We start from the raw sequence: 18,109 nt of genomic DNA, 5'->3' as shown, positions 1-18,109 counted from the left end.
AACAAGAACAATCTATCAACCTCACTGGTATTCAGAAAGCAAAAACAAGAGACCACTTTATACCTGTCAGATTGCCAATCAGAGACACAGATAATACCAAACACTGGCGAAGATGGAGAGGAGGGGGAATCCCCATAGGCTGGCTGATGGGGGACAGACTGGTCCCCCACGTAGGATAGCATTTGCCAGCATTTGTGAACAAGTGAAGTCCCTCTGGCTCAGAAACTCCACAGCTAGCGACATCTCCCAGAGAAACTGGGAGCAAGCCCAGAGGGGCAGGACACCATGTCCACTGACCCCGCACGGATGGCAGCAGGGCCTTGGAGAGAAGCCCCATACCTGTCACAAGGAGAAGGAATAAGAAATGTGACAGACGCATGCTGAGAGTACCATGCAGCATTCTGATGCAATGACTCAATGTTCCTGCATCAACACAGATAGATATTAAAAACAATGTCTGGGGGAGTTCCCTGGGGGCCTAGTGGTTAGGAGTTGGCCCTTTCACTGTTGTAGCCCAGGTTCCATCCCTGGTTGTGGGGAGGAAAAAACAATATGTGGGGTGGGGAAAGGAGAAACAGAATGAGTGCTAGCACCTAATAACTTAAATGTAGTTTTTAAATGTGCATAAGATTTTAAAGCCAGCATAAGGGAACTTACCTGGCAATCCACTGGTTAAGAAACTTGCCAATGCAAGGGACACGGGTTTGATCCCTGGTTTGGAAAGATTCCACATGCCGAAGGCAACTAAGCCCGAGCACAACTCTAAGTCTATGTTCTAGAGCTTTCACGCGTAGAGCCCATGCTCTGCAACAAGAGAAGCCACCACAATGAGAAGTCAGCACACCGCAATGAAGAGTAGTCCCCATTCGTCGCAAGGAGAGAAAGCCTACACACAGCAACAAAGACCCAGCACAGCCAAAATTGTTTTAAATTTTTTTAAAAAATTCATATAATTCTTCACATGCCCACCCCCATTTTATCGTTAATTGATTTACATTTGTGGAAATTGCTAACATATTAGGGTTTATTTATACCATCCTTGGAGAAGGAAATGGCAACCCACTCCAGTGTTCTTGCCTGGAGAATCCCAGGGACAGCGGAGCCTGGTGGGCTTCTGTCTGTGGGGTTGCACAGAGTCGGACACGACTGAAGAGACTTAGCAGCAGCAGCAGGAGCAGGGGATCCAAGGTCACTGCGAAGAAGAACCAAGGTTCAGACTAGAGATTAAGTTGGTTAACCTATTATTACTGTATTTATTGGCTTATAAGATACAAAAGATGCACCCCAATTTTACATGGAAAGCTTTGGAGAAATAATTTTGAGGTCATAGGTAATACAATGGAATAATTAAGAGAACAAAATTAGGTTGCAATCCTGTTTCTGCCATTTATTAACGGCATGAACTTGAGCATGATATCTATCCTCTCTAAGGCTCAGTTTCTCTACTATAAAATGGGGATAACAGGGACTTCCTTGGTGGTCTAGTGGTTAAGACTGAGCTCCCAATGCAGTAGGCATGGGTTCCATTCCTGGCTGAAAAACTATGATCCTGCATACCTTGCACCACGGCCAAAATAAAATGGGGATAATTATATGCACCTCATAGTGCCGTTATGAGGATTAAATAAACTTATAGTTATACATAGAACAGTGCCTGGTACATAGAAAGTGCTACTTTTAAGTTATTACATAAAATGAATCTTAAAATACCATAAAATGAATCTTAGAAACACCATAAAATGAATCTTAAAATACATGAGTTGAATGTGATCTTAAAGTCCTTTTATAGAAAACACCTTTGTTACGTAAATATATTTCAGAGGATTCTAGTAGGAATTCATAAGCTCTGGAAAGGACAACAACCGTAAAAGCTAGGGAAAACAGTGACATAAATAACAAGATTTATCAGATTTGCCAGTAAAGGAAACCCCCTTCCATACATACAATGGTGTAAATGAGGACATCAGGGCTGCATCCAAATGAATAAAAAGCAAGCTACAATGCAGTCTACCTGGTACCTGCAGCAAAAGCATATATTATCAGCAAAATCTGTTCAGTTTAGTTCAGTCGCTCAGTCGTGTCCGACTCTCCGTGACCCCATGAATCATAGCACGCCAGGCCTCCCTGTCCATCACCAACTCCCGGAGTACACTCAAATTCATGTCCACAGAGTCGGTGATGCCATCCAGCCATCTCATCCTCCGTCGTCCCCTTCTCCTCCCGCCCCCAACCTTTCCCAGCATCAGAGTCTTTTCCAGTGAGTCAACTCGTCGCATGAGGTGGCCAAAGTATTGCAGTTTCAGCTTTAGCATCAGTCCCTCCAGTGAACATCCAGGACTGATCTCCTTTAGAATGGACTGGTTGGATCTCCTTGCAGTATAAGGGACTCTCAAGAGTCTTCTCCAACACCACAGTTCAAAAGCATCGATTCTTCGGCGATCAGCTTTCTTCACAGTCCAACTCTCACATCCATACATGACCACGGGAAAAACCATTGCCTTGACTAGACGGACCTTGGTTGGCAAAGTAATGTCTCTGCTTTTTAATATACTATCAAGGTTGGTCATAACTTTCCTTCCAAGGAGTAAGCGTCTTTTAATTTCATGGCTGCAATCAGCATCTGCAGTGATTTTGGAGCCCAAAAAAATAAAGTGTGACACTGTTTCCACTGTTTTTCCATCTATTTCCCATGAAGTGATGGGACCAGACGCCATGATCTTCGTTTTCTGAATGTTGAGCTTTAAGCCAATGTTTTCACTCTCCTCTTTCACTTTCATCAAGAGGCTTTTGAGTTCCTCTTCACTTTCTGCCATAAGGGTAGTGTCATCTGCATATCTGAGGTTATTGATATTTCTCCCAGCAATCTTGATTCCAGCTTGTGCTTCTTCCAGCCCAGCGTTCCTCATGATGTACTCTGCATATAAGTTAAATAAGCAAGGTGACAATATACAACCTTGACGTACACCTTTTCCTATTTGGAACCAGTCTGTTGTTCCATGTCCAGTTCTAACTGTTGCTTTCTGACCTGCATACAGGTTTCTCAAGAGGCAGGTCAGGTGGTCTCGGATTCCCTCTCTTTCAGAATGTTCCACAGTTTATTGTGATCGACACAGTCAAAGGCTTTGGCAAGCTGCAAAACGCATCCTTGCAGCCATGCTGTGTTGCTATACTTGCCCACTAGGGGTCGCCCAAGGTCACCCAGAGTTCCATCCCCAGTCCCTGTGCTTTCCTCCACTGCCTGCCGCCCCCTCAGAGTTGCTTCTGTTCTAAGATGCTCAAGGGACAGGTGGCCCTGGGTCCATGGAGCCCTCAGAAGCCAAATAAAGGAATTCTTCACCCAGGTACCCAAGAACCACCCTTTGCACCATTTCTGTCCGTCTACAATACAGACATAGTACAAGGCAGAGGGAAACCGTAAATGCATTTTTTTAGGAAGGGAAAGAGGAGACGAAAATCCTACGTGAGCAAATAGGATATGATCCTCATTTTGCAAGTGAGGAAACTGAGATTCAAAAAGGTTAAGCAACCTGTTCAAGGTCACACAGCTAGGGCACTTCAGAACTAGAATGGACACCACACCCAGGTGGGTGAGAGCTCGGTCTCTCCGTTATTGACCCCCGCCCTCAGATCCGGGAGGCGGACAGGTAAGGGGAGTGTATGATGGAGGGGCCATGAAGCGATGTCTATTTCCTCCCCAAGGCACTCCATGCCGTCCCCACTGGTCCAGGAAGGCTGTCGCCTCTCCCCACTGAGCCATGACACTCGAGGATGGGGTCGAGGTCTCTTCCTGAGTCCCCTTCCTTGCAGAATCCCAGAGCTACACAGTAAGTTTATTCCCTCGGTCAGAACCCCGAGCCCCACGCAGAAACGCTGATCTTCGGTGCTTCCGTGTGACTTGGCTTCCTTCCCCTCCTGTCTCCCGTTCCGCCCTCAGGGCCTCCTCTCAGTTTCCCAATCTCCCCTCAAACCCTGTCAGTTCTGCGACCAGAATCCCATGCAAGTCCCCAGACCTGTCCCACCAACTGTCAGACTGACCTGAAGCCTCTTCCTCTCACCGCTGGACTTCATGTGGACTGAGACATTTCTTTGCTCTCATGTTTTAAAAAAATGAAGTGTAATTTATACATGGGGCTTCCCAGATGGCGCCAGTGGTAAAGAACCCACCCACCGATGCAGGAGATGTAAGAGACGCAGGTTTGATCCCTGGGTCGGGAAGATCCCTTGGAGAAGGAAATGGCAACCCTCTTCACTATTCTTGCCTGGAGAATCCCATGGACGGAGGAGCCTGGTGAGCTGCAGTCCATAGGGTCACACAGAGTTGGACACAACTGAAGCGACTTTGCACGCAAGCACAAAAAGTATATATAGGAAAATATATACCAGCCTTTCTGATTCTCCCCAAACGCACCTCTCCTCCAACCACAGGGCAGTTTCCAGTTGTATTAATACAGGGGACCATGTCACTGCCCTGGGCAAAACCCTCCAGCACGTTCTTCCTCTGGAATGTTTCAGGACAGAGACTTACAGGCACAGCATATAAGCACACCTCATTTTTGAGAAAGAAATATAAGTCAGATATAAATTCTCCCTAAAGAAAGGAATTCATGGGACTTCCCTGGTGGTCCAGGGGTAAAGAATCCATCAGCCAATAAAGGGGACAAGGACTCTAGTTGGGGCAAGCAAGGACTACTCTCTAGCTGCTGTGCACAGGCTTAGCTGCTCTGTGGCATGTGGAATCTTCCAGGACCAGGGATCGAACCCATGTCCCCTGCATTGGCAGGCAGATTCCTAATCACTGGACCACCAAGGAAGTCCTGTTTTTGGTTTAAATAAAACTTATCCATTCTAAGTGCAAAAATGAAATTAATTTTGGCAAATGTTTGCTCATTCCCCTTTTTGGCTGAGCCCTCTCAGTTCACACAACCATTAATCCACTTTTTATAGATTTCTTTCCTTTCCGAGAATGTGAAATGAATAGGCCGTACAATATTGGCTCTTCACGTGGCATATTTTTGAGATCCCTTTGTGTTACTGCATGTCCCTGCAGTTCCTTTTCAATGCTGAGCAGTATTCCACTGTAAGGATATATATATAAAAAACACAATTTATTTAGCCTTTCGCCAGTTGATAAATATTTGGATTGCTTACAATTTGAGGCTACTATAAATAAGGCTGCGATGAACATTCATGTACAAGCTTCTGCGTGGACACATACTTGGCTCCCTTCCCAAAATGACAGATTGCTCTGTGATGCTTCTTGCTATTCCATGCAAAAAATAGGTACTTTCTTGCTACCGGTTTACTACAGTCTTTCCCATATGAAACACAGACACACACAATGATTTGTGAAATACAGATTAGAAAATTGTAAGAAGTCGGGACTTCCTTGGTGGTGCAATGGTTAAGAATCCACCCTGCAATGCAGGAGACACAGGTTCAATCCCTGGTTGGGGACTAAGATTCTACCTGCAGCCGGGCAACGAGTCCGCGTGCCACAAGGAAAGATCCCACGTAATGCAGTGCAGATCCTGGGTGCCACAACTAAGGCCCAACGCAGCTGAATAAATAAATAAGCAAATAAAAAGAAAACTATAAGAAGTCATATAATGTAACAGAATGAAGATTTCTCTGTGTGTTACCTTCCCTATTTGCCAAGCATTAGGCAGAGCACGGCATAAGCATTTCATTATTTTATCTCTCACAGTAGCCTTCGGAGGAGACAGTGCGGCTATTCCCATTTCCTATACGGGAAGCTGATCCAGGCTTTCACTGCCGAAGGTGAGGGTTCCATCCCTGGTTGGGGACCTAAGATCCTGCAAGCGGTACAGCATGGCCGAAAAAAAGAAGAAAGATTTCAAATCAAGAACCTAACCTTCTATCTTAAGACACTGGAACAGAGGGAAAGAGGGGAAAATGGAACCGAAATCAAACAGAGAAAAGAAATAAAGGCTAGAGAGGAAATCAATGAAACAGACTAGAAAAACATCAGAGAAAATTAACAAAACCGAAAGTAGGATCTTTGAAAAGATTGTAAAAATTGACAAACCCTCAGCTAAGCTGACCAAGGTGAAAAAGGCAAAGTCACAGAATTACTGGAATCAGAAAGAGAAGGGGACTTTACTACTGACCTTACAGAAATAAAATCCTTTCTCTTCCAATGACCAGAGTGTCATCACAGGCAGGTTACTTGAACTACCTGTGCCTCCATTTCCTCTACTCTTCAAAAAGACGTCATTTTTCTCAAAGAGTTATGAAAAGTAAACGAAAGGATCTGTGTCAAGTACCTGGTCAAGCTCAATTAATCACTACCACTCCTCTAGTTGATCAGGTCCCTCTTTTCCTTCCCATCCACATCAGTCCTTCAGCCCATCTGCTCGGCTGCCTCTACCTTCCAAATATACTCCAGAAGCAACAGCTTCTCACCGTGTCCCCTGCACCCCGAGTTAGTCCAAGTCACCACTCTCACTGACAACAGCCCAAGTGTTGCTTGCTACTCCTGCCTCCTCTCACAGTCTGTTCTCTACACAACCACTACAGCCTCGTTTTTAACACGGAATGATGTGTACATCTCCCTTCTGTTCTCAATACTCCCGTGACTTCTCACTGGGTGTGGGGAAAAAATACACAGTTTTTGCCATGGTCTAGTGGGCCCTGCGAAATCTAGGCAGAGGTACCACTTTCCCCTTTGCCTGCAGGGCTCCAGCCACACTGGTCTTGTTATTCTTCCAACTCATCCAGCTCATTTCTGTCTCAGGGTCTTTGCTCTGGGTATTTCCTCTGCCCCCAACATCGCCCTCTCTACAGATCCAAGCGTGGCTGGAGTGTCCACTTTATTAAAGACTCCACTCCTCATCACTGCTCTGTTGGTATCTACAGTAGCTCAACCTCTCTCTCTTACTATTTTTCTTCCTCGTACTTATCACTCTCTGACATTATTTCCTGTCTCCCTTCACTAGAATGTAATCCCCATGAGGCAGAGGCTTTACTTTACACACTGCTTTTACCTCCAGTGCCTAGATCAGAGCCTGACATGTAGAATGTGCTAGTAAAGGTCTGTTGAGGGACTTACCTGGCGGTCGAGCAGTTAGAACTCCATGCTTCCACTGAGGGGGTGTGGGTTCGATCTCTAGTCAGGGAACTAAGTTCCCAAATGCTGCATGGTTCGGCCAAGAAAAAAAAAAAAGGAATGATAATGCCTTTGGAAAATAAAATAAATAACTCAAAGAACTCTTTTTCCATCCCACAAAAACTCTGCTACTTTCAAGTTTAAAAAATAAATTAAAAGATCTGCTGAATCAGAAGAAAAAGCTCTGGAATAGGATCCACAGACAAATGGGACTTTATATTTGGTGCAGGACAAAGGCAGCATCTCAACCCAGAGGCAGAAAGTCAACACAGGGCATTGGGATCACTGGGGAGATGTTTGGGAAAAAATTATTTGAAGATGGTGGATTTATCACAGATATGCCACTAGACTTCCTCTTGAAACGCTACTTTCAAAATGAAGAAACTGGGAGTACCCTGGTGGTTCAGTGGTTAGAACTCTGCACTTTCACTGCTGAGGGCATGAGTTCAATCCCTGGTCAAGGACTAAGATCCCGCAAGCTGTGTGGCGAAAAAAAAAAAAAAAACACAACAGCACAACTCTACAAGAAAGAGGAGAATGGGAGAAGGGGCCGCACAACAAAATTGTTGGGGTAGAAAATAAATGGGCAAGTATTATCAGATGGCAAAACCAAGTAGGCAGTAAGAAAAGGGGAAAATTTAACCTGACTTATACCACAGAATCCCCACCAAGACTCAGAAGTTAGTGGCATCTCTAGAAGGGGGTATAATGATGAGGTTAGGAGAGAGGGCTGCTACAGGAGGGAAAATTTGCAGAAGGCTTCAAAAGCAGCTTGCTGTTTAGTCGCTCAGTCATGTCCGACTCTGTGCGACCCCATGGACTAACCCCTGTCCATAGGATTCTCCAGGCAAGAATACTGGAGTGGGTTGCCATTTCCTTCTCCAAAGAGCAGCTTAAATATACCAAATAGCAGACTCTTAGATCCCTTCGCTATATTTAACTCCCTGCCCACCATGGCTGCAACCCAGACCCTGGCAGAACAGAAATTTATTTTTAGGCAGGTCAGAATTATTTTAGAATGTGGAAGAAGGTCCCTGGACAGGTAGCTACTAGACATAGGAGACTGAGAAGATACCAACAAGAGGAATTATACGAAACTTCATTTACTAACTGTTGAAGATGTCCAGATCCTCAGCCTTCTCCCTCTACTCAGCTCTGGGGACACTGCTAGCGAGACACAGAGCTCGTAACACTAAATGGTGAGATCCACCCACCCCCTCCCCCCAGTTTTCATTCCCCGCTTGACTCCCAGAACTCTCAGCACAACAGGAAAAAAAGCAAAAAACAGACTCATATCAAGGCATATCATCAAGAAGTTCCAGTTCGCTAAGGATGAGAGGACATTCTAGAAATTTCTAGAGAAGCAAAAGTAGGTCACACGCAAAGTATCAGTATTCAGAATGACGTGGGATTTCCCAACTGCAATACTGAAAGCTGAGAGGCAACAGAGTGAAGCCTTCAAAACCTGATGAAACTTCTGGGTATATACCCAAAGGGACTGAAAACAGGAACGCAACAGATTTCTGCACACCCATGTCTGCAGCAGCACTGTTCACAGCAACCGAGGGGCGGAAACAGCCCAAGCATCCATGGGTGGCTGAACGCATAAGCAAAAACATGGCATGTACACATAGCAAAATATCATTCAGCCTTGAAAAAGGAAGGCCATTCAGACACACGCTCCAACATGAATGAACCTTGAGCACACTGTGCTAGGTGAAATAAGTCAGACACAAAAGGACAAATACTGTATAGTTCCACTTTTATGAGGTATCTGTGTAATCAAATTTATGGATACAAAGAGGAAAACAGTGACTGCCAGGGGCTGGGGAAAACAGGGAATAGGGGGTTACTATTTAATGGGTGCAGAGTTTCAGTTTGAGAAGATGAAGAAGTCCTGGAAATGGATGGTGGTGATGACCATACAACAGTGTCAATGTACCTAATACCACGGAACCACACACCTGAAAATGGTTAAAATGGTAAGTTTTATCTTACATATATTCTTTCACAATAAAAAAAAAATCCAAAGAAAACTTATTCCCAACCTAAATTTTTCTCATACACTCATGGGAGTACAAATTCTGAAAATTTATCCTACAATTGTACTCTGTGAAACGACAGATGTATAAGGTTACTTACTGCAGTTTTGTTTGTGACAGTTAATACTGGAATCAACTCACATGACAATCCACAGCACAGAGGAAGACAAAAATGGTATATCTACACAGGAATAAGAGGTAATTGCTGTGGGATTTCCCTGGTGGTCCAGTGGCTAAGACTCTGAGCTCCCAACACAGGAGGCCTGGGTTCGATCCCTGGTCAGGAAACTAGATCCCACATGCCACAACTAAGACCCAGTGCAACCAAATAAGTAAATATATATATTTTTTAAAGAGGTAATTGCTGAAAAGAACAAGGGGGCTCTTCACGTATGAAGAGAGAAAGGCCTCTAAGATATACTGTTAAGTGAAAAAGGCAAGGTGATGAACAGACTGCATCAAGTAATCAATCACTTAAAAAGTAGTCACTCCCTTCAAAAATTTTATTTCCGTGTCAAAATCAGAGTAAAAGGCAAGAAATTTCAAAGGACTTTCCAGGTGGTACAGTGGTAAAGAATCCACCTGCCAAGCAGGAGACGTGAGTTCGATCCCTAAATCAGGAAGACGCCCTGGGAGAAGGAAATGACAACCCACTCCAGTATTCTTGCCTGGAGAATCCCACAGACAGAGGAGCCTGGCAGGCTGCAGTCCATGGGGCTGCAAAGAACTGGACACGACTTAGCATCTAAACTGCAGCAGCAGAGGGGACAAACTATATTCAGGTCTTCTTAAGGGCTTAATCTCTAGCAATATATTCATCCTAAGGGTTGAAGCCAGGTAAGGGTTTTGTGGGAACTGAAACTTACGTAATTTGGGGGGGGGGCTTTATTAAGAAAAAAAATGTAATATTAAATATATAAAATTGGCACAAATATGACTATTCAAAATGAGAAAAAAGATAGCAAACTGTAAATTTTTAAACAACAAATATCACATCACAAATATCACTATCACAAAAGTAGTCTTTTTGCCTCCTTTTGGGGGCACTTTTAAAAGTCTTCTCTTTTTTTATAATTTTATTTATCTATTTATTTTTGTCTACACTGGGTATTCGTTGCTGCTTGGGCTTTTCTCTAGTTGCAGCGCACAGGCTTTCTCACTGTGGAGGCTTCTCCTGCTGCAGAGCACAGGCGCAAGCCGTGTGGGCTTCAGTAGTTGTGGCTCGAGGGCTCTAGAGCACAGGATCAACAGTAGTGGCGCGCGGGCTTAGTTGCTCCTCGGCATGTGGGATCTTTGCAGATCAGGGATCAAACCAGTGTTTCCTACACTGGCAGGCGGCTTCTCTACCACTAAGCCACCAGGGAAGTCCCTGGAGGCACTTTAAAAAAAAATACATTTGTTTACTTATTCGGCTGCGCTGGGTTCTAGCTTCATCACATGGAATCATCAGTCTTCACTGCAGCATACAGCGTCTAAGCTGTAGCATGTGGGATCTAGTTCCCTGACCAGGGATTGAACACAGGCCCCTTGAATGGGGAGTGCAGAGTCTTAGCCACTGGACCACCAGGGAAGTCCCTGGGGGCACTTTCTTTGGCCTTATGATAATAGCTTTGTAATACAATTTTTATAGAGAGAAAATAAAGGTGATTCTTTATTTTTCTTCTGACGTGTACACTTATAACTGTGTACACTGCATTATTAAGTACATTCTTGGCAGAAGAAAAGCTCCATTTTTAATAAGTGTTGGTTAAAAACTGAGCCCTCTGCTTCCATTTTTATGGTCTCCATGATTGGAAGAATTTGCCACAGACCAGCTTCTGACTCGAGGTTTCAAACCCTGTCATATCTTCCTTTACTTAGGTACCTCTGGTGTGGATTCTATAGGACATCTTTATACGGTGCTACTATTAATGCCTCTGTTCCTGTAACTCTGTGTCATGAAAGCCTTCCCTCTACCAGAACAGTTGTCAGTATTTGAACTGTTGGTGGAAGTGACTGCAAATCGCATAACTAGATAAACCCAACCTAAATGCATTCTGGGCTTCCCCAATGGCTCAGTGCGTAAAGAATCTGCTTGCAATGCAGAAGACACAGGAGACAAGGGTTTGATCTTCGGATCGGGAAGACCTCCTGGAGGAGGAAATGGCAACCTATGCCAGTATTCTTGCCTGGAAAACTCCATGGACAGAAGGGCCACAAGACTGAGTGACTCAAGCACACAAGCATGCAAATGCATTCAACTAAACCTTTAGGCAGATCCGAAACAATGTCCAGAGCCAACAGAAGGCCACTTAGAACAAGGGGAACAGTGAGGAGGGAGGTCATGGTGGAATGACACAATGATCTCAGGTGATTGCATGTGTGCTGTCGTGTCTGACTTTTTATGACCCTATAGACTGTAGCCCTAGGGGCTCCTCTGTCCGTGGGATTTCCCAAGGAAGAATACTGGAGTGGGTTGCCATTTCTTCCTCCTGGGGATCTTCCCCACCTAGAAACTGAACTCGTATCTCCTGAGTCTCCTGCCCTGGTAGGCAGATTCTTTACCACTGAGCCACCTGGGAAGCCCCGTAAGTGATTACAGGGCAATTTCTTAATTTGTACATTTTATGGAAACATATGACAGCTTCAGAGCCTTGGAAGAGACAGAGGCATGTAAGGGTCTTTAAAGTACAAACATCTGACTTCCCTGGTGGTCCAGTAGTTAAGAATCCACCTACCATGCACAAGACATGGGTTCATTCCCTGACCCGGGAAGAGTCCACACACTTCGGGGCAACGATGCCATGGGCCACAACTACTGAAGGCCCTGTGCCCTAGAGAAGCCCGTGCTCTGCAACAAGAGAAGCCGCCACGACGAGAAGCCCAAGCACCGAAACTAGAGGAGCCCCTGCTCACGGCAACTAGAGAAAGTCCATGCGCAGCAGCAAAGACCCAGCACAGGCCAAATAGATTATTTTTAAATGCAGATTAAAAGAACCAAAGACGATTCTTCAGCCATCAAATGAGCAGAGAATAACACAAAACTGCTAACACTGGCGGCTAAGGACAAGGTGAGACAAGCACTCAAACACTACAAATGTTGTTAAGGAGAGCACTTTGTTAACACGCCTTAAAAACACGCACTCCAACTTTCCGTCCCGTTAATTCCACTTCAGAGAATCTATTTAAGGAAATTTTCAGAATTGCAAAGATATTTACTTCAAAATGTTCACTGCAATTGTTGACAATCAGGGAAAATTTTAAATAAGAGGGGGGAGAGAAAAGCACCTCTCAGGATGCGTGTATATATCTGCATGTGTCTACATGAACACGGAGAAAGGTGAGGAAGAAAACATACCCGCCATCACTGCTAACGCAGGAAGGTGGGAACAAGGGGGATGTTACTCACTTTTCCTTTCTGGGCTTTTGCGTTGTTCAACTTGCCATAATTAACACAGCGTATTTGCTTTTATAATGTAAAACATACTTTAGGAGGTAAGAAAGTTCCCATATATAAAAAAAGATGAAAGCATCTCAAATAGAATCTGATCCCCATCTATCCTATCACCTGAGACCCTAATAAAAAGAATGAAGAAAAATATAATCATTAAGTCTCCCAGTCCCCACAACAGCCAGCTCTGGAGGCTTATTTCTGTAGGACCCAGAGGTTTACAGGTAGGGAGTACCAGAAAAATAGAAAGGGATTTTTTTCAATCCCTGAATAAAAGCAGAACACTCGCTAATTAACCTGGCTAGAAGCCAGAGGGCATCAAGAGAAGAGACTGTGGTATTTCTACCCACAGGTTACTGACTCATCCCTGCCACATCAACATCCCCAAGTTAAGATGCTGTAACTTGGGGACCTTCTGAAATGTAAACTGCACAAGAAGAAAATCAGATAATCAACTGTAATTAGAAAACTATTAAAGAAAGTGATGCAGACATACACAATTTTTAAGTAATATTCCTCACCACTTAATCCTGAAAAGATAACAATTTTAAAGATTTTTAAAATCTTAATCTAGCGTTCTAATCAACCCAGTGTTGCCTGAACTATGGGCTGCTGCTGCTAAGTAACTTCAGTTGTGTCCGACTCTGTGTGACCCCATAGACGGAAGCCCACCAGGCTCCCCCATCCCTGGGATTCTCCAGGCAAGAACACTGGAGTGGGTTGCCATTTCCTTCTCCAATGTGTGAAAGTGGGCTAACAGACATTTATATATACAATATGTTGCTTTCAAAAACATTTAAGCCTCAGATGGTAAAATGCCAAAGAAGGAACAGACCTTTAGGATTATCATGGCCTACCCTCTCAATTCCCTCAGAAGAAGAGAAAGAAATGGGAATTTGGAATGTCAAATGCCGCACAGCTGTTAGAAGCAGAACCGAAGACTTCCCTGGTGGTTCAGGGGTTAAGAATCTGCCCGCCAAGGCAGAGGACATGGGTTCGACCCCTGGTCTGGGAAAATCCCACATGCTGCCTGGCAACTAAGCCCATGAGCCGTAAGTACTGAGCATGAGCTCCGAAACAAGAAAAGCCACTGCAGTGAGAAGCCCAAGCACCACAATAGAGAAAACCCACACGTGGCAACAAAGACCCAGAGCAGCCAAAAATAAAGTAACCCCCCCCCCCAAAAAAAGCAGGGCTAAGACATCTTGATAATGGTATCTGCTCTTCTACAAATGTTGGATGCTATTCACAAAAGGGTTTTTAGACAGCCTTTATTTTCTCTGACCCCCACCAAAGCCGGATGTTTCCACAGATGAGAAAACTGAGGTTCAGTGGCTCCAGATGACTTGCCTCTATCACCAGGCTAGTTATCTCCAAACCCCAATTCCCATACCATTTCCACCACTGGGTGCTGCAGCCCAAACCCTTCACGAGAACCTCGGGGGTGGGTTCGCCAGCTTCAAGCACACCCTGTCAAAGCACTGGATGCTCAAAAATTAGATGAATGAGGCAACTTCCCTGGCGGTCCAGTGGTTAAGAATCCACCTTCCTGTGCAGGGGATGTGGGTTTGATCTGTGGTGGAGGAACTGAGATCCCATGTGCCTCAAGGCAACTAAGCCCATGCTTGCATGTGTGCTAAGCCGCTTCGGTCATGTTCAATCCTTTGCAACCTTCCAGGCTCCTCTGTCCATGGGATTCTCCAGGCATGAATACTAGAGTGGTTGCCATGCTCTTCTCCAGGGAATCTTCCCGGCCCAGGGAGTGAACCCAAGTCTCTCACATTTCCTGCACTGACTGACCGGCTGCATGACTGAGCTACTGAATGTGCGCTGGCAGACGGGCTTTTTTTTTTTTTTTTTAACCTCTGGCGCCACCTGGGAAGCCCGTGCACAGCGACTACTGAGCCAGAGATCTGGAGCCCATGCACGATGATCAGAGAAGCTGATGAGCTGCAACGAAGACCCAACACAGCCAAAAAGTAAAAAAATACGTTTTGAAAAATTAGATGAGTGCATACCCAGTAACTAGGAGAAAACTAATACAAAGCAAATTGTATTGAAACTGCTCAACAAAACACTTCAAGGCTTTTAAAGTAAGATGTTGATAAACTGAAATTCACAGGAGCTGCAAATGCAGAAGCTCAGAGAAGAGAGCCACATATCTCCCAGACCTGAGACAGGTGGCCATCTGTTTGGTCTCTATTACCCAGATCTGCCTCACCTGATCACCCTGCCTCCCATCTCTTCCCACCTCTCAGCCACTGTCTCAGAAACCTTTAGGAGCCCCCTACTTACCCACACTGCCAAATCCCAATTCTTCACCTCGGCCTTCAAGGCCCTTCAAGCTGATCCAATACAGCTGTTTCCTGAGTTACTTACTGACCCTGGCCTTTGCTGGATGCTTCCCCTTTTACCATCGGAGCCCCATCTCCTTTATGCCACTGGCTGTAACTTTGGCTCATTTTGGCCCCTTTCCCCATTTCCATCGGTAGCTCTGACGGTAAAGAATTTGCCTGCAATGCAGGAGACCTGGGTTCGATCCCTGGGTTGGGAAGATCCCTTGGAGAAGGAAATGGCAACTCACTCCAGTACTTTTGCTGGGAGAATTCTATGGACAGAGGCTACAGTTCATGGGATCACAGACAGTCGGAGACGACTGAGCAACTAACTACTAACAGGTGGAAAAGGTACTGGCTGGCTTTGTTGTTGTTTTCATTTTTGGGGCCCCAGCCCACAGCATGTTGGATCTTAGTTCCCCAACCAGAGATCAAACCGGTGCAACCTGCATTGGAAGCATGGAAGTCTTAACCACTAGGTCACCAGGGAAGTTCCTTTTATATTCCTTTTTTTTTTTTTTTAAGGGAAATACATTTGCATGAGATTCATTTGAACCTATGCAACAATCAAGTTCACTAGAAACAGGAACAATCAAGAAAGACCCCCCTCATTGCAACAAGCCTGAGTTGGGTTTTCAGGTGCAGAGGAAGGCCTGGCTTCTGCAACCGGTCCAGTCCCTTTTCTAGCCTGAGGGCCCTTGAGTTCCTGGGACTCTTCCTAAAATGGCCTCCTGGGGGCCACCAGGTTCGCCTGGGCTCTGGCCCCGCCCACCTCTCTTTCCTCTCCAAGCTCCACCCTAGACCTGTCCCAGGAGTCAGGACCCCAGGTTCATCACCACACCAGTCCTTTCCTCTCAAGGACACAGCTTTTCCCATACGTGAAAAAAGGCAGCAGGACAGGGCGCAAAACTGGATGAGAGAAAAATGACAAAATAACTTCCCAGCTGGAAAAAGCTTTCCCACGAAAGTTCTCAGCAAGTATACCCAAACCCCCTTCGTGCTAGGACACCACAAAGCGACCTAATAAATAAACCTAGGCCATCTCCTAGGTTAGCGCTCAGACTTACCCCAGTACAACATACCGCTGTGCAGAGGTCCCAGAGTGACCGTAAGCAATCGGCTCCCAGTGAGAGGCAGGGAGTTGTTTCACATTTTCCACCAAAGTAAATAGTGCTGCAAAGAACAATCTTGTGTAAGCATTTATCTTTGTTCTGCAACCATTTCTCAAGACATTCCTAGAAGTACACTTCCTGGCTTAAAGGATGCACATAAATTCTGGTACTTACCAGTTAAGAAATGTGTTACAGTAATTCTCAAACTCTAGGAGTACTTAGGCTTTACCTGGGGAATTTGTTTACAATGCACCATCTTGATACACTACCAGCAGCCCCGTACCTCCTGACTCCCCTTCCCCCTCCAGGAAGTCTGGGGAGGGGCTCCTGAAGCTGCTTTGTTAACGGCTCCCAGGTGGCTGTGCTGCGGGCTAAAAGAAGGAGCTGCTCCCTTCCCTTCGTCCTGATGGATTGATACCTGCTGTAGCACAAGAGCTGGGAAATACTGGCCTAGGGGGCCGCCGCTGGCTGAACACACAGGGTCATCCCAGGCACTCGGCACAGTGCCTGTCGCCAAGTGCTGGGAACAGTCACAGCGCCAGGCTCACCTGGCTGCAGCTATTTCCCCTTCCAGGTCCCCCTTACCTAGGCCCCCATCCCCTCTGACGTTTTTACCTTTCTTACCTGAGACTTCACGTAAACCTCCCTTTCTCTCTCAGAAGGCTGTGGAAAGAGCACCCCAATATATTGTCTGGGGCGTCTAGTCGGGCCATGGTTTCCCCATCTGAAACGGAAGCACTGGGCGGCAGTACTGGCACCCTGGCGATCGCAGCAAGGACAGCAGTGTGGCCGACTGGCTTCTAAGCATTTGCAGGTTGCTCCGGCTTCTGTGGGGAACACAGGTGCACCTTAACAATCATTTAATCAGCATTCTGAAGGGCTTAGGGGCTGCAGAGCAAACTAGATCTTTGTTCTGAGTTCTCCATAGTTAAAGTGCAGTTAAGACCAAAAGCCATTTCACAGCTGCTGATTTCCAAGCTCAAGGGTCTCAAATTATCTGGGACCAGATGAGGAACCAGAGGCCCAGCAAAGGCCTTGCCCATTTTTAGGCTGACTCTGTGCTAGGCTCTATGGGGCACAAAGTCTCCCTGAAAGGCCAGCAGGTTGGTCAACAGATTATTTCACAGTATGTGGAACAGAGAGCAAAGAGCAGGGAAGAGTGCTGGCAGGGTTGGGGAAGACCGAGGGACAGATACTGGAGCTGCGTGTCCTGGGCAGAAGAAAGAGATACCATCCAGGAGCACTGAGAGTTCTCAAGTGGTTTGCCTCCTTCAAGGGCCGGTCTCAATCAGATAAGGGCTTGGCCCTCGCTATTGGACACACCTGGGCTGAATGACACTGGTTGACCCTGTAACAAGCAATGGCCAAGAACCGCTCACGGGCAAACCAAGGATTGACATATAAGCACCTACCGCAAGAGCCGAGGGTGACACACACGCAGTGCCCCGCTTACCGTCACTGCTTAAACATCACTGCCTTACAAACACTCCTTAAACACTGGCTGTTTTTCCCTTTGGCTGCCCCTTGTGTGATGAACTCTAGGGCTACGTGCTTTTGGGTTGTGTCCGAGGGGTGACCTCTACGAGACCTTGAGGACAGAAGCAGCGTCACATTCAGACCGAAGTCCTTACCAGTTGGGGGGCGGGCAGTAAATCTCCGCACCAACTGGGCCTCAGTTTCCTCTCCGAGCATTGGGAACAATCAACCCGCCGGCGGGAGATCCCGGTGGAGGGAACAGACTAACAAACGTTAGGATCTGCATGACTTCTCCTCCCCATTACGGCCCCCACCCCCCAGCGTGGGGCACACAGTAGGCGCTCCGGAAACGCTCTCCAAAAGGAGGAACGGGCCACTTCCTGCCCCCCGAGCGGGCCGTCCCGGCCTGGGTCCCCCGCGCGCCTCTTCGGAGGCCATGCGGCATTCCTGCGGGCGGGGGTGGGCGCAGGAAGAAGGTGCCCTCCCGGCCCCGCCCCCTCCGGGCGCGGTGGGCGGGGCCGAGCCCCCAGCCGCCGCCGGCCCGCCCCGCGGGGGGTGGGCGTAGCGCACGGCGCTCCGCACAAAGT

The 18,109-nt window shown here is 46.4% G+C and overlaps 1 long non-coding RNA gene across 1 annotated transcript; it reads right to left on the bottom strand.

Annotated features, from left to right (window-relative positions):
* Window positions 1–18,096, bottom strand: LOC129555788 (uncharacterized). Its single transcript, XR_016039124.1, has 6 exons — window positions 17,678–18,096; window positions 16,671–16,873; window positions 16,002–16,107; window positions 7,070–7,153; window positions 5,467–6,239; window positions 1–1,192 (listed from the first exon to the last, which is right to left on the bottom strand). It is a non-coding gene; the product is annotated as an uncharacterized LOC129555788 (long non-coding RNA).
* Window positions 18,097–18,109: the final 13 nt, after the last annotated feature.

This window comes from Moschus berezovskii, chromosome 15, assembly GCF_049115385.1.
Source record: "Moschus berezovskii isolate FMDL1 chromosome 15, NW_MosBer_1.0, whole genome shotgun sequence".
NCBI lineage: Eukaryota > Metazoa > Chordata > Mammalia > Artiodactyla > Moschidae > Moschus > Moschus berezovskii.
Note: the sequence above shows the minus strand (reverse complement) of the source record. Positions and strands in the feature narration are given on the sequence as shown.